The following is a 23,308-nucleotide window of genomic DNA, read 5'->3' as shown; positions in this document are numbered from 1 at the left end:
CTCCTCTGTGCCAGAGACCCCATGGCAGAAAAAGAGCAAATCTAATCCTATTGATAAAGAAGTGAGAAGCCATCTCCTAGTGGAACTAGCATTAATCAGATGTGAGCATGGTGCTGCTGTAGCCTACTACAACCCTACAACTGCACAAGTTACAGCAAGTTCAGGAGAGCTTGCTCTAAAACCATGGACAGTCTGTAGGACAGAGGCTGAGGAGCCAAGGTGTATTGTGCCCAGACAGCAATACAGCAATTGCTGTCAGCTGTCAGAAAAACTCCTTTTGAAAGGGCTAAAGAGACTAATTTCTGTGAGTTTCTTGGCTTCCAGTTTTCATCACTGTCTGTGAACATAAGGGGGAGGAGTCAGTGTATTTAGCAGATCCTGGTGGCATTTTATTCGTGACTGAAAGTAAGTGTTTGTAATGTGGACAGTTCATTCCTTCTAATGTAGTCACTCTGGGACATTTGATCATATTATTTTCAGTGTTCCTTTTTCATTTTGTCCTAGAGGCTGGATTTATTTTATATTGAGCTGAGGAGAATGGTTGCTGGTAATGAAATCTTGATTGCTTCTGACAAGAACCCAGGAAGGTCATGGATTTGCATGATAAAGATGTGTTTGTAGCTTCTCTTAGAATTTGTTAACAGTAGAATTGTTGCTTCTTTTCCTAAGAAATTACCGAAGTTATTACCCTCCCTTTACACCTGCCACACCTACGCTATCTATTTTGAAAGATCTGAATGAAGAAAATCTGGCAAACTAGATTAAATGTATATTCTTTTTGCTCAGGGCTTTAGGAAACATCCTGTAACTCCTCTCTGAGACAGATTAGCATCACGTGCTGTTTTCAACAGCCACCTCCACCACTCCTACACTGTGCACCTAGTGAAATGTAATTTCTTGCAAATCCTGTGCAGGATGGGGGGTGGACACTGTGAGGGTATTGGCATTTCTTGCACTGTGCATTCTTCACATTTTAAGTATTATTGTTGGTTATGATCCTTAGCCTCAAATTATAGCACTTATATTCTTAAAATCTGGAAAACACATTGACAGGCAAGTGGCTGGCTGTTGATTCTGTGCTAACCCTACACGATAGCACTCCTATGGGTCAGGATCAATGATTTGTGCCCGCAAACCCTTGATTATGCTGCTGAAGAGCAATCAGTTGGAATTTGTTTACTTAACTACTCCTCTCTCATCTGTGGTAAAACGTCCAGCCCAAGAGACATGGAATGGGGAAACCTTCCTGGTCTATTGTGGATGAGCTACAGCACTGTGTAGCATTGTACATGAGCTACGAGGACTTGCAGAAATCCTAGAGTTCATAGTTTATTAAAGACTGCCAAAGAAAATGCCTGAAGTGCTGTTTATCTGCCATAAATTATTTCAAGCACTTTTACTAGTGGTGTAGTATTAATGTTCCATGCAATATTTTTATATAAATATTATATTTATTGCTAGTAGCTTGAATAGAAGCAATGCATTCAAAATTCTGGAAGTCTTACAAAGGTAGCTTTTGTTTAGGAATCTATTGATTCATTTAAAATGTCTACTGCAGGCATATTTAAATATGACTTAGAAGTCTGTAAATGGATAACAAAGAGGCAAAGTTGGCTACCAAAACTGAGTCTTTAAATGCCGTGGTCAGTAACAATTTTTCATTTACAGCATTTATTCCTCATCAGGGCTCTGTGCAAAAAGACAAAAAATGCATAGGGAGAAATTCCCAGTTCTGGTGATTTCACAGAAAAAAAATATAAAACATCAGAAGTGCAATGAATTATTTATTAAAAACAAAATTGATTTTGCACTTCTTGCAATTTCCAAAAAAAAGACATGACAGAAAATGATATTATTAAAAAAAAAAAAAAAAAAAGGCAGAAGGAACTGTTGTGTATTAACGAGCTTTTCTCTTTCAATATTGACGCCTGCCTTAGGCACAGATCCTCTAAACACTTACTGTGATTTTAACTTCAAGCACAAAACCAGTCACAAAAACTCTCTAATGGGATTATTCACATGCTTACAGTTAGGAACACAAATATATTTCCAGGCCCATGCATCTTCTGAAAAAGAGAATTCCAGGCCTTCAACCAAGACTCTGCTTCCTCTCGTACGGCTGAGGCAATTAGCGCTAGATTGCTCTTCTGGGGGAACTGTCTATACAGTTATTTCCAACATCATTCAAACTGTAAGTCTTATTTTGCTTGTTTTGTGGTCCTTCATGACTATTACCACATGATAAGAGCATTGCAAATGAATGCCAGTAAGAAAATGGCGTGGCCTCAAAAATTATCTTTGCTTGTCTGTAGCTGTGTGCTACACAAAAAGCACATCCATCTCGTTACTGCTGTGGAAATCGGTAACACAGACATTGTCTAAACACTGTCTTAAATGCCATTTTTCAGTTTGTGGCAGTTGGGTGGTTAATACTGTGAGAGCTGTAAATCAGCACTAAATGCTGTTTCCAGTGACTTACAGAGCCACTCGGTTATGGGTGTGTGAGGCGACTCACCAGTGAGTGTGATGAGTGGCAAATCAGAAATGGACCAAGTTAAAGGGAAGGCCTTCCCTCTGCGCTGAGCCAGCCCTCACTCTGGGAGCTCTCGGGGTTGTGGTTCAGACCAAGTGGCCCCAAGGCTTGGGTTCCTTAGCTCCCACATGGTGCTGTCATGCAAGGTGACGCTCTTAGCAGAGTGCTTCTACAGTTCCCAAATTTCTGCATAGGGTGTACAGCCTCTCTTCATTGTTTCTGCTTCTGAAGGGCAAAAAATAAAGATACCTAGAACCCAGTGCTGTCAAATAAATGGCAGCCATAATATTCCCTCGTGAGCGAGAGTGTCTCAGAATGTTGCCTGTTGGCTTACATTTTACACCAAGTTGCAGAAGCTGGGAGGGTTCAGGGGGACAGCCGTGTGAGCTAAGGAATGGCTTCGTTTGTCAGCAACAGCTTGCTTCAAGAAATCACCATCAAAGGATGGGAAGCTGAAACTGCCACTGCTTTTTAGTGGAGAGCACTGGCCTGTAAACTTGGACATGAAAGGCAGTAACACAAGACTTTTCCCTAGGCTTTTTGTCTCTATTGCTTCCTTCTGGCTGTGTGAGGCAGCTCGCTGCCTGCCATCCCATGTCCCAGCGGAGGTGCCCGCGGTGCCCACGATCACGGTGGGGAGCCTGGCGGTCAGGCACGGCTCTGGTCCCTTTGGGGAGGAGGAACCTGAAGGGCTCCTCAGCGATGGAGCCTGCATATTTTGCTGGAAATCCTCACATTTTTTTCATTACCTTTTTCTTACGCAACTACTCTGAGCACATCAGCAAATTTGTTCTCTGGGAAAAAATTCTACAGGACTGAAAGAGTTGTCTTTATACTGGAGCCAGAAGGGAAGAGATTTCTGTGCTCTTACCCATTTCAAGTGTTCAAAAGTCACTTTGGATAGTGAGCTACTTCTTGCATTGAGATTATGGCATCACTCTGCCGCAGGTAAATGGAGATGAACAGACTATATGGTTTTCCTAGCCACAGAACTGCTTTCTTTCAGTGACAGCCATGCAGATGATGGGTCCTGTTTCTCAGATAATTGATTACATATGTAAACATAATAGCTTGATCATTTATCACGTAAATAAATTGAATTGAGTTAGTATTTGTAATAACTAAAGCTGTGACAAAAGCAATGTTTTGGAATTCAGTTAAGTGTTGTGTACGTTACACATATTCACTGGGACTTTAGCGCACAGTCCAATCGCTTTCTTAGTCACATGGTCTAAACTTTTGGGTAGACCTGTGTGGTGCCAGGAGTTGGACTTGATGATCCTTATGGGTCCCTTCCAACTTGGGATATTCTATGATTCTATGATTCTATGACTTGATGCAGTGCATACACACCAATGTTTCCCATACTGTGATGGGAATTTCAGCCTGGTCAGTTTGTTTAGGAAAGGACAGGGTACAACAAATTGAGTGGGTATTTCCCTATCCTCTCTACAGAGGTTTCTATTTAAGCAATAAATTTCTTTCTTTTTGTATTTCTTCTAAATAATTCTCCAAATCAAAAGTTTCATTACTCTGATAAATGTGTTTTTCCACCTGAGGAAGGTTTTTCCTCTTCCAGTCTGCGTTTTATGTGGTTGTTTGTTACTGAGACCAACACAATGACTAAATCAATACAAACTACCCTCTAGGCAATGAGACACCACAAGAAAGTGAAGCATCATTAAACTGAATTACAGACAAGCACTTAAGGAGACAAATAAGTATTTTGTTACTATAAAGCTTCACTTTTTTTATAGCTGTGATGATTGAAAATGTTTACAAAGCATGCGTGGTATGGTGGTAGCAGAGGAAGAAGGCTGCAGAAGGTGTTGTAGCTGGTTGGCAGTGAACTGCTGCACATGGGGAAACAGGCTGGGAGCTGAGGGACGGGCCTTCTCCTGCAGTGTCCGGAGAGCCACTGAGCCCCAGGTGGCTCGTGGAGCTTTCCTGACAAACAGCCCTGGCGCAGGGCTGAGGAGGGAGCAGTCACTCAGCCTTTGAGTGAGAAACGCAGCTCCTCTCTGGTGTGAAAACACGAGGGTAAACTCTCAGATGGGAAATGAAATCAAGGCCCTCGCTAAACCCCTGATGACAGCTGACCACCAAGGCCAGACAACCCCGATTTAGACTGTAGGGTTGGTCACAAAGGAGAAGTGCACAGGTCCCTGGGGACACCTTTCAGACAAATAAGTGATTTCTACTTTAAATATGCAATTGCTTCCTTCTGTTTTCTCTGTTTCTAAAGAGCTCTTACTTAACTATTGAATATTAATAGCTGTGATGATTTCTATTGAAATAATTTGGAAAAGTCATCATCCCTTCTGAAAAAAGTTGCTTGTCTGATTTCCAACATCCTCCTAATCATGCTTTCCTTTCCTGTTACTTAAAAAAAATTAGATAAATCATGCAGTTCATCCAAAATTCCCATGACAGAGCTTACAAGTTTTCTCCTTCCTCATCTGTCTGTCTTTCTGCCAGGATTGTGTATGGACACCTTCCTTATAAAACGCAGGAGCAATGCTGAAATCCCTCCTTGAGTTGATGTAGTCTTTGGCTCATCTCCCTTTGTGGGAGATTAGCCTTCTGCTCAGGCTATGATCGTATATTTAATCTTTATGGTTTGCAGCTGGCATAATTATTTAGAGCAAGAAAACACTGAGTAAGTTTCAAGATAGTCTTAAACAAGGCTGAAAGCTTTTATTTGAACTAAAGCCTCCTTTCTTCTTTAAGGCTGCATAGCTGAGGAAGAAAGATGTCTTCGTAAACAGAAAGTCACCTAACAACAAAAAATGTCTTATTCTGGTCCTCTGCCTCTCTGCAAAAATATGTGGGCGATGGCTTATACATGTGCTGAGCACACACTTGAATTCCTCATGCAAAGAAATCAAATGCCTACTTGTTAAAGAGCAAGGGATGAATCCATTTTGGTAACTACATATAAAGCACTCTGCCCTGATCGTGCAGTGTGAGCAACTGCTGCTGGGACTGTGTGTCTGCATTGCTTGTGGATTTATACAGGCGGATCCTTAATGGGAATTGAATGGCTGGATGAGGTTTTTGGGTGAGTTTTTCAAAACTGTTTAGCATTAGCTTAACTCTGCTTCAGTTGATAGAAATCCAAGAATTCATTATCGACTTACAGGAGATCAAATTAGGCCTGTGATGAATACTCTGGAAAACACTTTCTCCGTCATCACACACATTCAGATTTTGGTCCAAAACTGACTAGTAGCCTAAAATGTGTGGAAGGACGTGGCTATATACTTGGGTCTTGATCCTTCTCATCACTTCTGCCAATTGAACTGCGTTATGGTTTGCTACAAAATTTTTCTTCTCATCACTTAACGACCTCACACCACACTCACAGTTCTTTTAAAGTCTCCTTCCTGCTGGAGGTGAAATCAGTGGCATGAAGTCTGGGCAAACCCATAAAAATATGGATTCACTAGGGAAGGAATGGAGATAAAGGGGTTTTAGCCCCTCATTAGCACCAGTGCAATAGGACTTCTGCAAAAATCCCTCTGCACGCTCACTTCTCTCAGCCTAGAACTGGAGCTGGTCAGGAGGCATGCAGGGATTTCCCAGTTGCAGGGTCCTTGTGCACAGTTTTTTAAAAGCTGCAGAACGCAAATCCTTCTGCTGCCCATGCCCTGAATCTTGCTGGCCCCACTATAAATGATTATATAGTTCTGGCCAAAACTGAACACTTGCTTACACACACAGCCATAGCGTTTAGCCGCATTAGATATTTAGCAGCTTTAGCAGTTGCATTCGAAGAAGTTATACATCTAAATTCCTACGGCTTTTTGTGACAGTTAACCATGGCAGCTGTGAATTAACCGTAAGTCCTTGAGCATACTGCACCTAAATACTTTTTTGATTGTAAGGAACTTGATATAAACAACTGTGGTTGCTGTTAGTCAAGAGGAAGAAGTGATCTGTGTTACTCCCCCATGATAGAAATAGCCCATAACACAAACTTAAGATACGATTCTTGCTGTGAAAATGTTAAGGTGCTCTCTGACAAGAGGATGCTGAACAAGAGGAAATTAAATGTACTGTGTTTAAGTGCAAGCACAATTGTCATTACCTATCAGCCTCATGAGTTATGGCATCAGTCTTTTTACAGCTTAATTTGTAAAAGTGAGTTGGTCTAACAATATGATCCAAAGGATCTATAATGCATTAAAGCTGTCAACATTACTAAATATCAGAATTAGAATGAAATAACTTATTTTCCTTAAATCGTGATGGCAGGAAGGCCTCCAGGGTTTTGTTATGAAAAAAATAAAAAATCCTCCTTTCTATCTGAACTTTGGTTTCTATTCTGTTTCTGCTACTTTGAAATGGGTGAGGCATGGTGAGAAAGAGGACAGGACAGGTCTCATTCAAGTAGGCGCTGTGCTGGTCAATGCAAGCTGGAATTTGTGTCAAGGTCATGGGAAAGGTCAATGACCCAATTTGTTTTTCTGCTCTCAGAGCACTTCATATGCTCCAGGAAGAGGGGAGAAAAAGGCACAGCTCTGGGGCAGTGCGGTGGCACTGTGAATAAAGTCCTCAGTGTCATCCTCCAAACCCTCGTGCAGAAAGCCTCTCCTTTTCTACAGCTATGAATGTGACGAGCCCTCAAACCTCACTGCAGCCACTGCCATTGATCCCTCAGAAGCAATAGGATGTACAGTAGACTGAGGTTCTGTAAGGAGGTTGGGCACTACGAAATGCCTGTTCAGCAACTTACTTTCTCAGCGTATTATTCATATCTGGACATGACCTGATCTGTGCAAAAGGGAACACTTAGGCAGGGCAACGCAGTGAAAACATCTCTCAATTCTAGAAGAATTTGCTTGTGCTTGGCCAGATGAAGTGAGGAAAAACCTCTAGGATCTCTGTAGAGTTTGTACATGTGCCCCTGGTAAATCCGATGCCTGAGGTGAAGGAAGGTGGCTCAGTCAGTGCATCTTCAGATGTAAGAATCACTTGCACACGGCAGCTAAAAAGAAGACTTAGCCCTGTCAGCCCGTCAGAGTAGACATCAGGAGTAACCCAGCATGCCTTCCCACCTCTCGCTGCACTGACTTATTACACTCCTGTTCTTGAATAGCATTAGAGTGAGGTAAAAAGTGAGAAAATGCCCCAATCCTCCATTTTTCAGGCTGTTGGTGATGCTTCTGCCTGCTTCTGAGGTGGGTTATTGCTCTCCCAGCACCTCCTCCCTCAGGAAGGAGCCTTGGTTTAGCATCACCTGGCCTCAGATGCCCATGAACAGGAGAATGGTAGACGACATAAATGCAGCCCCCCTTTCTGTGCTTCAGAGCTGATTCTGGCAACTTTTTAGTGCTGGTCGGTCAGGCTGTAATTTTCCTTCCTGGTTCAGGGGCTGAGCGTACCAGCAGAAAGGCAGTGGAAGCCAGGAGATGCTGGTCAACGGGTCTGAGGGCACGCGGTGCTGCACAAGGAGGTGACTCCCCACCATGGGATGGTGTCCCCATGGGACGCAGGGCTGGGGATCCCCCACTGCCCCATGCCTCCTGTGCCAGGCACTGCAGACCCTGCCCCAGAGCCTTGCCAGGCTGCAGGGCCACCTGCCTCCCTCTCAGCCTCCCTCAGCAGTGACACCTACCTCCCTGCCGGGAGATGACTTGGAAGCAGGAGCTGCCCCAGGAAGCACAAGAATTTTCTTTTTAGATATACGATGAAAGAAAAGCTAGCCGTGCTTTTTCTAGTGTGAGAAGAAACTTCTTAAGAAAAGAGGTTTTGTTGTCTGCTGAAGTGTTGGCCTGTCTCCCTGTAAGGCTTGGCTGCCATCAGACAGAGGCGCCATGGGTAAGGAATTAATTCACGTGGTTCATCTCAACCCCAATAGAAAGGAGGTCACATTCAATATTTTGTAATCTACATGAAATTTGTTCTGCTTATTCTGTTTGGTAAACTGGATTTAGCAAAGAAATTTAGCAAGAACTTGGCTAAAAGGTAACACTTTTAGTTCAATGAAGTCCTGAGCATGCTGCCCCAGTAAGCTTAGTTGTACTTTTCCTTATGCTCAAGCTTTTTCAGGATTTTTCTTTTTCCCCTTTGGCTGGCATTTCTTCCTGCAGTTATATATCTTTTCACAGACGTACTGACGTAGGTCCATCCCTCCTAGCATTGTACAGAAGTTTGTTTTTAAACATCTTTGAACAAACTTGTACAGAAGCTCTGTTTTTAAAGTCAATCATTTCCACAGATATCAGAAAGCTGACTGAGAAATCATTAGCATCAGGCACTTAAAATAACCTTTCTTTAGTGCATTCATTAAGCCCTCAGTTCCTTTAATTGTATATATTATATTTGCATGTGAATATGTGGCTGTGCCCTTCATTTCTTCATGAGCTTCTTGGTAACTCTAAATGTTGTTTGTTTCCTTGGACCTCTTGGAAAGAAAATAATGAACTACAAAGAGGTGGCATGATGCAGAATGAAATGCCTCCTCACATCAAGTGAGTGCATCAAGTCCTGCATGCAGTTTGCTTTTGCTTTTCCTAAGGTGTAGCTACTGGGTTGATCCCTTAGTACTTGGTAGCACGGAGCTGGATTAAGCTAAAACAATCCAAGGAGGCATGTTTCTTCTCTTGAAATGGATGGCTGAAGGCAATGAAGCTCTGGAGGGCCAGTCCATCTGCTAGACCTGAAGAGCAGGAAGCAGTAGGACTGGAGAGCCAGCCCTGGGAGGAGGAAGGCTGGGTTTCTTCAGGAACTTCCCATGGGAGGCAAGGTTCTCCTGCTAACCGCCCTGGAGGTGCTTGGCAGGGACTGCTCAGAAACCCATAAATAAACAGTCATTGGGGGGCTCAAAGGGAGAAAACAGCACCATCAGTCTCAGAGTGGGCCACAGACCTGGGAAACCCAGATAGCAGCTCAGGGCAGGCATCTGGCAGCTCAGGCTAAATAGAAGCCTGGTGTGTTGACTCTGCTGGTAGACACCCCAGCTTTTGCCATTTTAGGGACATGTTTTTCTCTAGTACCAGTATTGCTCACAGTCTGTTTCTCAAATCTGGGGTTGTTTGCCATCTGTGAGATTAAGTATTTATGTAGATAGATTAAATAGCTTACTCTGACACACTGCTTCCATTTCTATTGTGCTGGTGTATAAATTTACATGGTTACAACATTCTCTAATTCAGTGTTAAGAATAACATCTTCAGACACAGACGTTAGTACTATTAACTTCTGCCTTCCCAAGTATGGGAAGCCACTATTAGTAGCATTAGTATTGTATGGCAAGCAACGATCAGTAGCATTAGTATTCTATTAGCAGACATTTCACAGGGAATGAAATTCACTTAAATTAGAGCAGACTGAAAAAGGTAATACATGTATTAAATATTAATATAGTTTTCTCATGAAAATATTCAGAGGACACATCAGAATTGTCATTTAGCTTTCCCTTCTGTTTGTGGAATATCTGTGATCATAATTTTCTCCCATTCATTCCTTATTTAATGAATTGATTATGAATATTTGAAAGTCAAGCTGTGCTGCTCAGTTGTTATTCATCAGAGAAGTCACACAGTACTTTTTACATATTCAGGCATTTATGAAGCAGATCTTCACATGTGCCAGTTTCTACAAATTTTCTATGATGCGCCTTTGAAACTTTTTTTTTTTTTTTTTAATAATTTTGAACAGTTGTTCATAAGTGAATTTTAAAAACAATGGAATTTGTGTGTTTGGGGAGGAATTCTTGCTCCCTGGCTTTCAACAATACTGATTCTAGCAGATGAAAACATCCGTGGTCAGGACTGATCTAATAAAACAGAAGGCAAGAACGCAAATGCACATCTTCCAAAGTGCTTTCTTGTGTTTAAAGTTGAATTATACTCTGCTTTTTAGCAAATCTAGAGAGAGTTTTACATCAAATAACTTTAGTGCCTGCAAAAGGTCTATTCGTTGCATCCACTCTGGCCATATTTGGTTCTTTGGAGCAAGCAGCGAGGCACCATAGACAGCCAGCTCACACACGCTGTTTTCAGATGGCTACCAGTGGGTGAAATGAAAGTGGCTGAACAGTGCAAGTGTTCAGGTGTTGCACAGGTTGGATGTTGCATCCATTGCGATCTGAAAGTGAAGCCAGGGACAAAAAGTACTACTTGACAGTAATTAGCAGCACCTGCTTCTCTGGTTTTGTGAAATTTGAGGTTCAGGAGCTGATTTATTTACGTATTTATTAACTAAGATTTTCAAGTTCAAATGAAGCCATTTCTATGAATCATTAATATAATTCTGTTTGGCAGTAAATGCTGCTTATTGCACTTGTTCAGATAATTGCAGGCTCGGTTTTTGTTCAAATCATGTAGCATTATCCAACAGTACTGGAATGACTTGCAAAATTCACACCCTGTGGAAAAAATAGTGCTGTTTTATTGCCTTTGAAAAAAATCTGAACTTGCTATATATTGAAACTTCTAAACAGAGCAACAGGGCTTCTGACTCAGCTAAGCAACTCCAAATTTTAAAGATATTTTAAAGTCTCACAGAGCCACTCAGGAATTCTGGAAGAAGTAGCAGATAATATTTGATCAATGCTGGAAGAGATTTAATGGGAAGTAAGCTCTGCATCTCAGAATATTATTGCATGAGGTTTTCAAGCACTATTATCTTCAGGAGCACTTGAAATATTCATGTATTTAGGCAATTAATAATTCTGGATTGCCTCCCAAAATATTACTGGACTTCTCATTTAAGACTTTTCAAAGCAGCACAGAGTGCTCACTCTCAGAACACCCAACATCTGTAAGGCAATTTAGGCTAACAAGCCAGAAATGTAGGGATTGCTAGCCAATATTAAAAATGTAGATCTTAGCTACATTGCAAGGAATCTGACGCATCGTAGCACAGTGCACACCAAGATGCCAAGCACTGACTTTTTTTAGAACAGATGTAGCCCCATGCTGTTGAATCTTCGTATTCAAATAGACACATGAGAAATGCATAGCATTTAGCACATTCCTTCAGAGCAGTAACTCCAAGGGCGAGTTAAAATAACTAGCATTATTTCTCTGACTGTTAACAAAAATAAATTCATACCGCATATTTTTGTCTATCTCTTGGTACAATATAGCACATTTATAGTGCCTCCATGCTTGTCTCCTTCAAAGAATATGCAGTAAAATGCTTTAATTTGCAGTGTGGGCAATTGCAAAGATCGGGGATCTGTGCTGTACAAACAAGGGACAAGGACACGCTCTCTACATGGAACGAAGCAGAAGGGCACTGTGTTTGAGCTCCACTGTCTTGTTAATTTTAATAAGCATTTAATTTTCTGTACAACACTGGAATCTCCAGCTTGGCTTTAATAGTAATGCAGAGCTGCAAATGTGACAAGGACTTTACAGATATTAACAAGATGCATCCTGGGTCCCAAAGGGCTTTCAGCCTCACTGGTCAATGTAGCAGCTTGGGATAGGCATGGACACAAGCAGCAAGTTTGCCATCTATCCTGATTACCACTCTGTTTTATTTAACTCTGCATTCTGATTCATTCATTGTATTTAAATCAAGAAATTCTACTAGCAGTCACTGCCAGTTTGTTCACTGATTTTGATGCCATCTTTTAAAGCCAAGCCAGTAGTGAAGGGCAGGCCCACTGGCCAGCTGGTAAGCTAGGTAGTGATAACTCCTCCAGAAACAGTGATTTCACAAGCTTCAGAAACAGCATGAAAGTTCTCTTCAGAAATATGAAAATGTTTAAAAGTGCTTTCAGTTTTTGCCATTAAAAAAGGGCTTTTGGTATTAGACTGCCACACTGCAACTATTAATCCGATAAATTCCAGGCTCTATTTATTGCAGAGCTAGTACAGACATTGGCTTTTGCAGAATTTATCAACTGTTCCCAAGTGTTAATGTTTGCAAAGTTGCTAGGTTGGGCTATGCATCTGCACAGCTATTTGGAGAGAGATAAAGGCAACTTTAAAAAAAATATATGCCCTTTCTCTCTGCTATGATATTATTAGATGCTCTGTGGGTGGGTTCTCACTTGTCTAAGGTTATTTCATTCCAAAGATCTTATGTGTGGTCCTTAAGATATTACTGTCCTTGGAATCAGAGAGATGACAACAGACTATTGTTGTCCTGAATTAAACATACAGTAAAGTTTCTCAGCTGCCTATGCCTCACTTTTTCTTTACATCTCTCATTTCTGAGGGTAGTTCCTTAATACAGCCAACCAGAGGAAAACAGGTCTATTCTGTGATAACTTTAAAGATCTCAGATTCTTTCTATTCCAGACTGGAACACAAAACATGGTCTTTGGAAAATATCACAAAAGAGAACTGTTACATTGGCCTATTTTAAATTGGAAAGAAATATATTTTTTGATTCACTGTTTTTCCGTTTTCTTTCTCTGATTGTAAGTGATCTGGACCACAGGAATATTCACATTTAAAAGTTGTTGAATCTGTACTTCTTCAGAAGTCATTATGCTTTGGCAATGCAGACTAATTCATGAAAATACACTTAGCAATTTCTGCCCATTTCTTGTTTCAACACCGGGGCAGGCCTGGTTATGGGGAAGGACATTGATATTTACTGATGCATCTGACAAGTGTGATCTCTCTCTCTGATTTATTAATTCGGTTTACTACAAAGTCACTGTGCCATGGATTTTTTCATCATCCTGCCACTTACGGCAGTCCAGGAGTCTCCAAGGAGAGCCTTCCCCTAGATGGTAATTAGGAAAGTGTTAGCCTGTTCGCTCACCCTGGCCTATGCTAGAAAGCGTAACTCCTCTCCAGATTAGAAACAGGATTAGAACTATCTCAAAATTTGGAAGATTCTGGGATTTCTCTCCTATTTGGTGCCTGAGGGTGAGCTCTCCAGGCCATGCGCCCGGCTGTTTTGCTTGTGCACACTCCTGGTTCTGCACAGGGTCTGTGCGCTCCCTGGCAGCAGTGTGGGATCCGAGTGCTGCTGGCTTTGGGATGTCACCAGAGTTGTTGGAGCAGGTGGCCTGCTCCAGCTGTCTCTGTCCCCATGTCTTCTGCTCTAGGAGCTGAGAACACCTTGCTCCTTCCTTTTCAGCAGCAGCACAAATGCCTGATCAAGCCCCCGTACACAAGTCAGCTTGCAGGGGGTCTGTGCTGCTGCTGTCCACCACTCCCCAGCCAAGCACCAGTCCCAGGTCTCAGACAGACAGGGGAACCAAAAGGGCAACACAGCAGCACAGCTGTACTAAGACACGACCCTGCCTTTCCATTTGCCAGCATCTTCATTCCGACCTTTCCATCGCTGGCACACCTCGCAGCCCAAAGCAGCTCCCTCGGACAGGTGGTTGAAATGCCTCTAACATCTTGTTTCTCCACGTGTGGTTGTGAGGCTTTGTTTGCATGTTTGCTTAGAGCTAACATTAGAAGAGCTTAGAAAGGCAACATCCAAAATAAATCTTTCTGAGTTCATTTACGACACGTGGCAGATTTACATGCATCTATATAATGAGGTGTGGGAGCTTTGCAGCACTTCCCTAGGACATGTAAGCTCTGCCTCGAAGTGATGGCATCAATAAATAAATGTATGCTCATAAAACTGCATTGACACTCATTGATCCCCTGTTACACCCAAGATTTACATCACAGCCTACTGTGTTTCTATCCTGGTGGTTGTAATTCTTGCACAATTTCCTCCAGTCAGCCGACCACAGTGTTTTCAGTCTTGCTTGAACAAGGGGTGGGAAGGTGGCCCCACTAATGTCAATGGTAACCCCCCTCAATGTTCACCAAGAGAAGATTTTCTCAGCCCTTCTATGCAGCTCCAAATGAGGGGTTTGTGTGTGTGTTTTCAGCAAAGCAGGCTTTTGCATTGCTAAAGAGAGCTGTGTTGCAAAGACAGCACCATGAGACGCTACCACTGGCATTGATGTAACAGGACTCAAAGGCCCCACAGAGGCTTCTAAAGAGGGGCAAAGAGCAAGGGCTGCTGCACCCACGTCTGCAGCACATATGGGTCCAGCCCAGTGTCTGACCACACAGATTTCTCCCTGCTTGTGGCAACAGTGTCTCATCAGGTCACTGCTAAGCTGGTTGATTTCAGAGAATACAGCTAAGGCTGTGATGGTTTCCTGAAAGATCCTACGCGGCGGACTTATTTATTGATACTAACTCTGCAAATGTGTAAGTTCTGTAAACAAATGCAAACCTGTCCTCTGCTACACAGAGAGTAATGCAACCAAGGAGCCATTTCTCTAGCACAGGTTCTTCAGCAGCAACAAATGTGTCTGTTGGTTTCAGCTGTGGTTTTCAGCTTCCCACCAGGCTCTGTTGCTGCCTAAAACACTGCCCTGCAAGCAGGACAAGAGATGAAGCAAATCTATCTGCAGCTGTCGGTGCTCTAACTGCAGACATGCATAGACAATAACAAATGAAAGCTGCAGGAAGCCTCTTATGCATCAACACATATCTTATTTATCATTGGGATATTCATACATTGTGTCAGTAAGAAGTTGGTCTAAATTACGGAGGAAGTGCAACAGATGGACAATTTTTTATACATTCACTGGGAAGAAAGAAAGAAGGCAGCAATGAATTAACTTTTAACAGAGAAAGAAAGAAGACAACATCTGTGTCTTCTCCTCACAAGAAATGGCTCTGTCCTGTGGAATATTTCAGGAGTGTATATACCTTTGTCATGTGCTCCACCTTGGTCTATAGAGAGAGAAAAAAAAGCAAATGTTCAAGCACAGACTATGTCTTTGTAGCAGGACCCAGTCCTACAGAGATACTGAGAACATGTGACCAACTCAATGAGTTTATTCCTACTCTTCGTGTGGTTGGATTTCTCTAATATCACTAGAAGAATTCAAAAGTAGGTGACAAATATGGCTTCATATGAAGAACTGCAGAGATTTATTTTGCTTAGGTACATTATTTACCTAAATGAGCAAAAAATTGCTTTATGAAAATACAATGGCTATAGATACTCACTGTGTTCCCTGCCTCATCTTGGGATGGCTGTGTGCATTTTAACTGCAGGACCTTGCAAGCCTGACAGAGCAAATGACATTACTGGGAGGAGGTGCCAAATGGCAGCTCCCTGGAACTGCCAACTGTGGAGCCTCAAAATTTTGTAACCAGGACCTTGAGCTTTAGCTACAGAAAGCAGAATTGAGTCTGGAGGCAAATGTGTGTGGAAGTGCACAGGCTCTGTAGTTTGCACCAAACCCTGTCTGAAGAGGTTTACTGCAAGAGGCAGCACAACCCATGGCAGCAAGATGTCAAGGTTTTCCCTCACATACACAGGCAAATGACCATTCATTTTATTTTTACACCATTAATATTAGGTAATAACAAGCAGTCATGAAATACCAATAAACAGATCCTGCTGAGGGATTTTCTTAATGCACAGCCCATGCCCCATGCACACACTTTGTCAGCACAGCCAATATTTGCAAAAGTCCTGGTCTGGCTCCAAAGGAGCGACCTCTGTGAGAAGAGCTGGAGAGGCAGCAGCCCAGGGCCAGGCAGCAGGGCCACAGCCAGGAGCAGCTCAGGGTTCATTGCCTGGTCTGAGCCCATGGTGAACACCAGGTCCAAAGGTGTCCATCAGGCACTTTTGCACTGAGTCAGATACCTTGCAGGCCCTGTAGTGGTTTCCTCAACAGAACTGAGGCTGAAGGGCTAAACTTTTTGCACCAACAGATTTTTATTCCAGTCTTCACTAATGAAACCTCATGGCTAAGGGCTTGCTAGCCTCCAGTTTTAAAAGATGTTCTGGAGCTTTTCATAGGTGTGATCGTTGTCCAGAACTGCTAAAAACAACTGTGTAGACTGCCATAGGTACTTCGGCTAGCTGGGAGATGGAAGGCAGAGCTCACAACAGCAGTCAGTGCTATAAAGGGTTGCCTCAGACTTAGCAGAATAGAGAACATAGGAAGAATATAAATAGAACGAAAATGTCGCTATCAGTAGTACGCAGGGATGATTGCTTAACTGATTATGAAATACCACGAATTCTCAACCTCATGATTTGCTTCATGAAGTCTTAATAAGAGGAAAATTCTGTTTTCAAAAATTAGTTTTGCTGAACATTTTTGTATAATGTGTGGAAAAGGCCAAAAAATATTGACAGGTATCACTGGAGTGAGGCAGAGGACCAAAAAACATTGCAGGAAATAAATACCTGGAAGATGATGGGATATATATCAGGGCCAGTTTACTTTCAATTTATACCAGCAAATTTAAGGGTTAACTTCAATCAATACTGGCATTAGAATTACAAAAACAGAAAACTAATGGGAGAGAAATTAGATGATTGAAGCTTTTATGCCTGCTTTTCCTGGTGCAGGAAGGTAAAAAGAAAAAAAATAATCAGAAACTAAAATAGACATGCGAAATAATTGTATAAATTAAAATCCAGAGAAGATTGGTCAGAAAAATGCTAGACTTAAATGAGCATCTAAACAGCATCAGCTTGTTCCTGTGGATCTCATGCTATTTATTGCATGGTTTGCTAATGAAAGGTGCCAGACTCACTCTTCTTACTGTATAACAACACACCAAGGGGTTCTGGATACAATACAGGATGATGCTAGGGTGTCTCAGAAGCATAGGCAAAGCCAAATAATGCCATCTGGTAGCCAGGTTTTAGTCAGCAAATGCAAAAGCTGGTAGAAGGTTATGACAAGCGCACCAAAGCTTAATAATGCAGAGACATTAATCCTTTCTCCCCATGTGATTACCCCAGCAGAAAGTCTGCACCGACCTGTTCTCTGTAAATGATTCAATATAACGTTTTTTATTTATTTATTGTTGTTGTTTTTAATCTGGGCATGCTTGTACAACAAACACCTAGCATGTTTTCAGCATTGTCCAAATAAAAGAAATATCAATGAAATAGAAAGAAAAAATCTACTACTTTGCACCATCTTCCCAAGGTACAACCCGAACCTAGAATTAGTTTTATGCAAGCAAACTCTTAAGAAAGAAAAGGTATCATCTCTGAGCAGTCTTATCAAGTACAAATATGGCATAAGCAAGTGTGAATTTCTTCATGATGATTTCAGTGTACAGATCTCTTCTGGTGTCTACAGGAATAACAAAAATTTTACTGAAGTCTTTGCACTCCTACATGCCTGAAGGCAGGTAGAAAGGCAGTAGTACTCGTAGATACCCACTCCCAAGAGATACTAACCAACTATGTTGAACCTTAGGATTTCTCATGTCCTTTGCTGTGTCACTCCCAACACTAATGGTTCTTCACAGTGTCAAGATTAGGGTGAAGATAGTTTGTGTTGATGCTTATCCTAATTTGAGGCCATCATCTTGTGCCTGATATAGGATGATCAGGATAGGGTTTCCTTCAAAAAGAGCTGTTGGAAAACAAGATTTGTCTGGTGTGGAAATATTACAGAATATTGGCTGCAATAAAAGATCTAAGAACTGTCTTAGTCCAGACGTTTTGTGCCATCCAGGGCTGGCTCTGAGCGTATGTTATCTGCACTGCTATACAGAGCCACAGTCCCTTCCTCCTCTCTCTTCAATCCTGTCTTGTTGGCCACACGCCGCTTGCCAAGCTGCCCCCTGCTCTCAGCTGCTGTTTGGCTCATTAGCGCTGCCTCCAAGCTGCCTGCCCTGCACAGCCAGGGCAGGGACTAACTCAAGCTGAAAGGCAGGTGATGTCCCAAAGACAGCTCGTCCTCCAGGGATGGAGGGCCTGGTAAGACAGCCTGTATTTTAGGAATGTTAAAAGCCTGTTTTAATCTGTACTGGGAATGAAGGAAACAAACAAACAAACAAAAAACATGAAACACCATGCTGAGGGTTAAGGTTTTATTGTCTATTAATAAGCAGATAAAATGCAGAGTTTTTAGATAGAAACCTAAGTCCATGGTGGTAGGCTCTGACACCAGATGTGATCTGATTCAGGGAGAGCTCTACCAGGGAAGATGCCTCCGTGTTGTTCTCCATCATGAGCTGCAAGACCACCACCACTGATGGCTGCTGGAGAAGGAGGCTGAGCTCTCAAGGTAAGAAGTGTATTCCAAGATTTGCCCTCCTGGAGTACCCAGGAGTACTCAAGAAACACTCATCCCTAGCAATGCTGCCATCTGCTACTCTTTTTTTTAAGATCATACTGTCTTTGCTCTAATGAGCTCTTTGGTAGATGTCAAGGCATCTAAGATGGTGGACAGGTTGTGAGATCAAGCAATGGAAAACCAGGATGAGGAATTGTTCACCATACAGAGGTGGTTCCTTCCTATGGCAAACTTACCTACCCTCATCTCTACAGGCAGCACAAGCCTTAACAATAAATATAAACTATACACAGTACCCACAAAGCAATGAAAATAGGTTATGCTTATGCCAATAATGACAGATGTGCTAGGATAGCCATGTATCCTTTATGAGTCCTCTCTGGCCCGCTAGGTAACACCCTTAGGAATATCAGTAATTAATGGTAAGAACAGAGCTGAATACTTCCTATTGACAAAATAGCATTTTGACCTAGGTTCTGATTTTTAATAAAGGAAATGCTGATGCACCTGCCTGCCCATACTCGGGCACATGTAGTAGGTAGAGCAAGGCAGGCAGGCACCCACCCCAAGGACTCTGGGTCCCCTTTCGGCATGTGGCCCATGGCTGTGAGCTTGCCCTGTGCCTTGGGTGCTCATCCTGAGGGCTCAGAGCACTTGGCAGAGGTCAGGGCAGGCACTGCTCTGCTAGCTGGGCCCACACTTTGCCCATGGGAAGGTTTATCAGCCTGCCCTTAAACTCTGTGTGCCGAGGTAAGACACCGGGAAAAGGGAGCTCCATATGAAACAATTTTGTTCATAATTTGCCTTTTCAGCCAGCAGCAAAGTGAGCCAATGTCCATGGCCTTGTGCTTATTGATGCAATCCTCGTGGTTAGATGAGCTCAAAATATGTCTTTTCTGCATCAGTCTGCCAAGCTTGTTTAAAGCAATGGGTACCCTTAGAACTTTTTGCAGGTCATGGTTGTTGCTGGTTGACAGTCACTTGAAATGAGAACATCCTCAGTGTTTTTCATTGTGGGTAAAGTTTTGTAGAGAAGTGTTCAGGTGAGTCCAGTTTTGGACCTCACAACTAACACGGCTAAAACACCATTTGTCTTTGGGTTAGCCACCCCAGTTACCATTAAAGGCCAAGGGAAGCAAGGCAGTGAGATGAAGGCTGATTAATAGCTCAGAGGCTGAAAGCAGAGAAGCAGGAAGCAGGCTTTGGTTTGAAAAAGCCTCAGTCAGACTTCAAGTGGTGATACCATAGTGTTAGATTAGGAAAGCAGGCAATGTTGAAAAGAAACTGAACAGAAACCTCCCTTGGGAAGCATACATTATTTGATGCTTCTGGCATTTATTTTGATAACCTGTAAATACAAAGAAGCTCATCCTGGAGTGTCTTAAGGTGTTCAGTAGGAGTTGTGTTCCAGAGGAACTTTTCTGAGGCACAGAGAGAGATGTTGAATGCAGCTATCTTTTGCGTCATGGAAGAAGTGGTGTGATATTTCTAGCCAGACTACATACTTCCATAGCAGGGAAGGGCTGCTGGGCATGCCGTGTGAACCTATTGAAAGTCTGTAATCTTCTGTTGGAATAGTGGCAGGTCTCCTCTGTGGGTACTCTCCTTGGCATGCATTTTTCAATCCTTCTAGAACCATATATGCAAATCTGCTCAGCTGGCATGTTCTTGCTCTCTGTGTTCACAGCCAGAGTGCTCCTGCAATGGCCTGTTTGTTGGCAAGCTGAGCTCTGTGGTGTAAAACCCTGTAGATTCACGAAGATAAGTGTGACCTTCACCCTTCTGTGTTCCCATTAGGTCTCCTTCTAGCTTGCCTGGTCCTTTTATGTCTGTTTCTTCTGACTGTCTTAAACAAGTGTGACAGAGACTCCTGACATCTCTGCCTGGTGCTGTGGTGATGTGTTGCTCTCAAAACACTGAAGCAGAAGTGGGATGGATGAGGCGCCTTCAACTCAGCAGAAACTCTGGAGCCCTCCAGGAAATATTTCAGTGAAGCTGAGGTGATGGGTGGAAAGAAAAGACAGGGCTGGAGAGGGAACAAAGACAATTTTTTGTTATTTTAAACGTTATCTACTTTTCTTGATTCATATTGGGAATTTGGGTGGGAAGCACAGCTGGGAGGACAGAGGGAGAGGCTTATTTTTATTATGAAAATATGTACTAATTGTAGCTCAAAGCAGAGAAAGAGGGTGGGACTGCACATGATGGAGAAGCCACCTGCAGCAGATATGGGAGAGGAAGAGAAAAAGGGCAAAAGGATACTACATTTTTCATATTTGTCAATTGAACGTATACCTATTTCTCCTCTAGTGGCCATACACCAGCTTTCCAGGCAGCCTCAGAGCATGGACGGTAACTCAGAAACAGCTCTGCTCCTGGCAATAGCTTTTATGGCGTGGTTCTAGCACCTTGTGTTTAGACTTGTGTGAACAATTGATTTGGGGTGGAATTAAATGTTTCAGTTGACCCCAAACTGACATTTGCTTTCACTCAGTCATCTAAAAAACATATTCTTTCCCTTCCAGGCATCAATTTGTATTATGTTTGTGTTTGTTTAAATATGAATACTGGAAATGAGAGCAGGCATGATTTATACATGCAAGAAATTGGAAAAAGTTCCCTTCTTTCCCAGCAGTGAAAAAAAAAAAAAAAAATGTCCAGATCACTCACCCATGCTGTAAGAGAACTTCATTTGAGCCTTTTACTTTCAGAGAAACTTCTAACCCTGAGCCTATGTGTGATTCTGAGCTGCAGGCCCTATGGTCAGGACTCTGTCAGATGACCGACTATTGGTGTTTATGCTGATAAGGAGACAGGCACATAGCTGCTCCACACCCTGGGTAAGTGTCCAAATGCTTTTTTTCTCAGTGGCTGCTGTAGAGCTCCATCCAAAATTGAATAGCTTTATCAGAAGAGACCCATATCATAGTGTTAATTAACCTCAAACTATTCAGCAGAGATAGTTCAGACAGCAACTCACAGAGCATTATTTGAATTAATAGACTAATTGTTGCTGGTCTGAGGTTTTGTTTTGTTTTGTTTTGTTTTGAGCCTAACTTCATTTTTATTAATACCTAGATTTAAATATGCATCACTATCACATTAACTGGGGACCTCATTGGCAACCTTGCTGAGGTGTACTTGAGGGCTTCTACCACGAGTGCCAGAGATCCATCTTGTTCTGCAGTAAACAATGTAAACTCCAATGGGCCCAATACCTCTTCTGAAGTAGATCTACTCCTTCCAATTACTATTCTAGTTTCAATTTAACTGAAACAATTCAGCCCAGCTCCTGTAGGACTGGCTGTTGGGCCAGTGATCCTCAAGAGGATGTTTTAGGTTGTGTTTCTTTGAAGTCATGTGGGCAGCTAAAAAAGCAGGAGGGCTCCTAATTCCCATTGACTACCTTCTGTCTTCACCTTTGATAATTCCTGCTGCACTCCTAACTACACGTTTAGGCATCTAATGCCTTTGAAATCTACTCCTGCAACATTTCACCCTTTATGCAGCCAAGTGCACTATTTTATGCCTGGTTGAATGAGAAAAAGGCATGTCAAGGAGCAGATGAAAAGCATAATTCAGGTTGCTACTCACTCAGTTTAAGATCTAAAGATTTTTGGTGAGGGAGGAAAGAAGGGAAGAGAAAAAAATGAGGGACATGCTGATACCCTTTGAGTCCCTGGCCAAGTTTTAACTACTCTCCCATTCAAACAAGTTCTCATTGTGTGGAGCTTTATGTAAATTACCATTACCCACAACATGACTGCTCTATTCTGCTTATCCAGTAAGCACACTTAACAGCTTCTGTCAACACACATTACTTGCCTATGTCTACTGGGATAATTTCAGAATTAAAAATACTATGTAAAAATCAAACTTTTGTGCAGCTCTTCTGTCACTGCTTACTGTGAAAGCACAGTAAGCAGTTAGATATATCTCAGGTTAATACATGAAGTCTCAAAGTCAAAACTCTTATTTTGGGCATCAGGAAATGTTCTGCTAATTTTTCTGTTCTTCACTTCCAAAAGTTAGCCAGGAGGTGCCCTTGAGAAGTGCTTTACATTGTCTTCATTGAGTTTGACAGTAAAAAAAAAGCTCCAAAGGGACCATGCATGAAGCAATATAGAGGGTGAGTCAATTAGAAAATCATCCATGTCATGTGATGCAGGAAGTTCTGTGGCTGGTATAAATACTACAGTTTTCCCATAAATAGAAGTGAGGAAATTGTTGCTCTAAAACTTGAATGTGTAGCTAATTTGAGCCTGATTTCACAGAGGGTTGTTGAGGAGTTCCTATTTGTTACTATCTGGTGATTAAGCATAGCTTGTGCATCTGAACCTCTTTGTCTATTCATTCTGCTTTTAGACTCATAGCAGCAGATGCCATACCAATTCACTACAAACATGATTCAAGCAGAGATTTCTTTCTATTTTGGGGATTTGCAAAGACTTCCTCAGCCTTCATAATTCTGTTCATTAATTCCTTGACAGCTGTCATAAATCTTGCATTTTGATAACTCACCCATTAGCCCAGAGAAGCAATGTGCAACCCTTGGAAAAGCTCAGGACCTGTCCTTTGTATAGCACAGAGAAAGTAACAAAATATCTGGCTTCTTCCTTGAAATTTGAGATTAATACCTCTACAGTACACACTGGTTTTCACTGCCCAGAAAAAAAGGTTGATTCTTGGATTTCCTAAGCCTAATTCTTTTTTTCAGTTAGGCTGCATTTTACACTGGTGTACTTTCATTTAACTTAATGAGATTTACAGTTTTC

General features: G+C 42.1%; 1 long non-coding RNA gene across 1 annotated transcript; it reads left to right on the top strand.

Moving 5' to 3' along the window:
- Positions 1 to 20,402: 20,402 nt before the first annotated feature.
- Positions 20,403 to 22,363, top strand: LOC311441083. The gene is made up of 3 exons (XR_014695789.1): positions 20,403 to 20,533; positions 21,245 to 21,373; positions 21,612 to 22,363. It is a non-coding gene; the product is annotated as an uncharacterized lncRNA (long non-coding RNA).
- The last annotated feature ends 945 nt before the right edge of the window (positions 22,364 to 23,308 follow it).

The sequence above is a fragment of the Aythya ferina genome (genome assembly GCF_964211825.1).
Source record: "Aythya ferina genome assembly, chromosome: 9".
NCBI lineage: Eukaryota > Metazoa > Chordata > Aves > Anseriformes > Anatidae > Aythya > Aythya ferina.
Note: the sequence above shows the minus strand (reverse complement) of the source record. Positions and strands in the feature narration are given on the sequence as shown.